This window comes from Felis catus, chromosome B3, assembly GCF_018350175.1.
Source record: "Felis catus isolate Fca126 chromosome B3, F.catus_Fca126_mat1.0, whole genome shotgun sequence".
Classification (NCBI taxonomy): Eukaryota; Metazoa; Chordata; class Mammalia; order Carnivora; family Felidae; genus Felis; species Felis catus.
This window is the reverse complement of record NC_058373.1, coordinates 131772511-131776805: the sequence shown is the minus strand read 5'-3', so window position 1 is coordinate 131776805 and position 4295 is coordinate 131772511.

Below are 4295 nucleotides of genomic sequence, written 5' to 3'. Positions count from 1 at the left end.
GATGGGTTGGATTATTTTTTTCTGATGCTTGAGACCTAAAAAGCCTTCACTAATGCAAATATCTGGCCTAGATGGGGTTTCCAACCTTACATGAACTATAGAAAAGTAAGGTAAGTATAGGGTTTTAAGCAAAGCCTCTTCTCTGAAAGGAAAGTACTGTTTCTTTCTTTAAAAAAAATTTTTTTTAATGTTTATTTATTTTGGAGAGACAGAGAGAGAGAGACAGAGTGTGAGTGGGGGAGGGGCAGAGAGACAAGATGACAGAATCTGAAGCAGGCTCCAGGCTCTGAGCTGTCAATACAGAGCCCAACACAGGCCTCGGACTCACAGACTGCGAGATTATGACCTGAGCCAAGGTCAAATGCTTAACCGACTGAGCCACTCAGGTGCCCCAGGAAAGTACTGTTTCAAATAGTAGTTTTAAAGTTTAGGTACCAGGATTTTAAGTTTCTCATAGGGCTTGTGTATAGAATTAGAAGTTTAGGGATGCCTGGGTGGCTCAGTTGGTTCAGCGTCCGACTTCAGCTCAGGTCATGATTTCACAGTTCATGAGTTCCAGCCCCGTGTCAGGCTCTGTGCTGACAGCTCAGAGCCTGGAGCCTGCTTTGGATTCTGTGCCTCCCTCTCTTTCTCTGCCCCTCCCTCTCTCATGCTCTGTCTCTCTCTCTCTCTCTCTCTCTCTCTCTCTCTCTCTCTGTCTCAAGAATAAACATCAAAAAAATAAATAAATAAAAAGAAGTTTATTGTAATGTAATGTTTGGTGAGGTTTCATTTGGTAGAGGGAGATGAGAGAGGAGAAATGTGTGTCTTATCTCTGGTCGTAAACGATCACTGTATTCATGAAAGTGGTTCCCAGACACCTGTCCTTGAACCTGTTCTATCAGAATTCCTTCAGGAGTTTGTTACAAGTACACATGTTGTATTCTGCCCCTGGGGGTCTGGATCACTAAATGTGGGATGGTGCCTAGAATCTGCATTAGAATTTTTTTTAATGTTTATTTTTAAGGGTGGGGGTGCAGAGAGAGAGAGGGAGACACAGAATCCGAAGCAGGTTCCAGGCTCTGAGCTGTCAGCACAGAGCCTGACATGGCACTCCAACTCACAAACTATGAGATCATGACCTGAGCCAAAGTCGGACACTTACCCAACTGAGCCACCAGGCACCCCTAGAATCTGCGTTTTTAAACAAATCCCGAGATTGGGGGACCAGTGCTTTATTACAGGATTTCCCTCGCTAATCCCTGGCTGCTGATGTCCAATCTTCTTCCGAGAATTCTGAACCAGGCAAGGGAAGAAACTGAGCAGGAGAGGCAGCCTAAGAGACGGGAGAGAGAGACACAGACAGGCTGTTAGAGAAACGTACCTGCTGAAAGATTGAAGGTTGCTGGGGTGGAGTGGGAGGAGGGAAGAGAGAATTTATATTAACATTGTTCTTTAAAATCAGAGTTTTGTATAAATAAAAATAAGTTGGTTTGGAAATGTGAAGGTGCATGCATATTCCTTTTCCCTCCATGGATGCTTTACTTACGTGGAAGAGAATGAAGAGAAGGTAGTCCTCGCTCTTCTATGACATTGTTGAGTCAAAACATGTCATTGTATTTTGCACACGTTGGTCTTTGTTTGGAGCCACAAAGAAGACAACAACTCCACTTTCTAATTGGCCATTGATACGATAGATAAGAAAACAGTGATTATTAGTTTTCTCCAGGAATCTTCTAGTTCCTTCAAGTCTATTACCATACAAGCCATAAATACTAAATATAATATAATAAATAATATAAATATAAAGGTTTACTTCAGGGACACATGTTGATTTCAGATGCAGTTTTATATGTGAAAAGACGCTAGGCTCAGTTGTTAAGTGATAGGACAGGTGCTCAATAAATGATTGTTAAAATCATTTACTTTATAAATCTGGCGTGAGGAAGAAGAGCTAACCCTTCTCTTACAACCCCAGGAGCATTACATTACACTAACCATCATCACTTATATGTTAGAAGGGAGGGGAACATAATTTGAAATATGTTTTATCTGAATCTATGTCATAAAGATCTGTGAATCTGGGACCTCAGATCTCCATATTATACTGTATTTAACATTGAAAACATATTTTTTAAATTAAAATAAAATTAAGTACAAATAAAGCTGGGTAGAACAAACTGTGGGAACTGCCTTTCTGGTCTTGCTATTTCATATTCTACCTTAGAATGTGAACAAAACAGGTTCTTTTCAGTGTCAAAATAGAAAAGTGTTTTTCTCCTAATCAAGCTCAAGCCCTTTGATTTAACAATTGGCTTGAATGCCTTTGTTGGATGTGCACATTGCCATTTACTGACCTTCTCGATCAAACCACAATAAGAAGTCTTATACATAACTGCGAAATATGTAAATTTTACTTCCTTATCTGTCAACTCAATGTATTTACTGTTTTGATTACTGTGGCTGCTGTCCCTCTGGCAAATAGCTCTCTTAGTTACCTTACAGTGGAAAAAGCATGGATTTGGAATCTCACTTGGATCCTGCCACTAGTCAGGTGAGTTACATTAGCAAATTGCCAGGCCACTCTGGCCTTCTGTCTCCTTCTCTATCATCAGAGGGGCTGAAACCAGTGGTGTATATGTAGACATAAGAGTGAATGGGTCTAGGACTCACTTATAGACATTGGCTCCCAGGAGACACAGCCAAGTAAATAGTATACTTGTATCTTCTGACCAGAACCCCAAAAATAAGAAATAAAAAAACTAAAGGGAAATTTATTATTTCCTAATGACACAAGACAAAACAAAACAAACTCCACAGGTCATCTTTGAAGAATGCTAGGGAACCAGCTTCTTGGTACATAAAGAGAAAGGATTGAGCATCTACCCTGTCTCTCCTGTATCATCGATAATCAAAGGTGATCAAATAGTTTATGAGAGAAAGTTCTTTATACAGTAGTTCCAGCTAATAAATGCAAACATAGTGGTAGAATTAGAATAGCACCATTTTGCAACTGCAGATGATGATTCTAGGCATTGATCATGAATGAGCATAGAACAGTTAGGGGGCAGGCTAACAGGAAAGTTTATAATGGGTAGATCAAGTCAATAACTCCTGAAAGCATTGGTCGATCTTAGTGTCACACAAAAAGATATCCAGGCATTAAAGCGATACAATGCAGTCCCAAACCCCACCTAGAAAGTGTTCTTCCCAAAACTACTGAAGCTGAATCTACTTGAGGTCTAATCTCTAGTTTACAGGAAACACGAAAGATAGGAGCATATTGAAGACACCCAGGGATGGATTAAAATCCAAGAAATTCTACCAGGCAAATGATCTGAGCTGGTTTCTTCAATGAATAAACTAAAAGGAAAAAGGAAAGAAGGAGAGGGAACTCATAGATTACGAGAACTAAGATAAGTATGAACCAAATACGGAATGCAACATTTTGTTTGCATCTTGTTTCAAACAACCAACTGAAAAAAGAAACTGTGTATGAGACCACTGGGGTATTTTTTTTTTTTTTCTTAATTTTAGAGAGAGAGCATGCGCGAGGGGGGAGAGAGGCAGAGGGAGAGAGAGGGAGACTCTTAAGCAGGCTCCATGCTCAGCATGGAACCCGACACAGGGTTCCATTCCACGATCTTGGGATCATGACCTGAGCCAAAATAATAGTCAGATGCTCAACCAACTGAGCCACCCAAGCGCCCCAGACAGTTGGGGGGAAATTTGAATACTGACTAGATATTCGATACTATTAAGGATATTTTGTTAACTTTTAGGTAACATGGCATTTTGTGATGCTAATAAAAAAGTCATCCTTTGAAGTATTTTTGATGGAAAATATGATGATTAGGATTTGCTTCAAAATGATCCAGTGCCAGGGTGATGGATGGAAGCAGAGATGAAACCACTTTGGCTGTGTATTGGCGATTACTGAAACTGGGTTTGGGAAACAATGAAGTTTCGTTATATTATTCTCTCTGCTTTTGGGTGTGTTTGAAGATTTCCTTCATTTAACTGTCCTGACTAAACTGGACACCTACTATTTGTACAGGATTTTGGATCTATATTTTTTCAGTTTCTTGTGGCTGCTATAACACATTAACACAAGCTGGGTGGGTTAAAACAACAGAAAGGCATGCTCTCACAGTGCTGGAGATCTGAAGTCTGAAATCCAGCAGGGCTGTGTTCCCTCTAAGGGCTTTAGGGGAGAACTCATTTCTTGCCTCTTCCAGCTTCTGGGAGCTGCTGGCATTGCTTGCCTTGTAGTTGCATCACTCTGGTCCCTGCCTCCATGATTACATCGTCTTCTC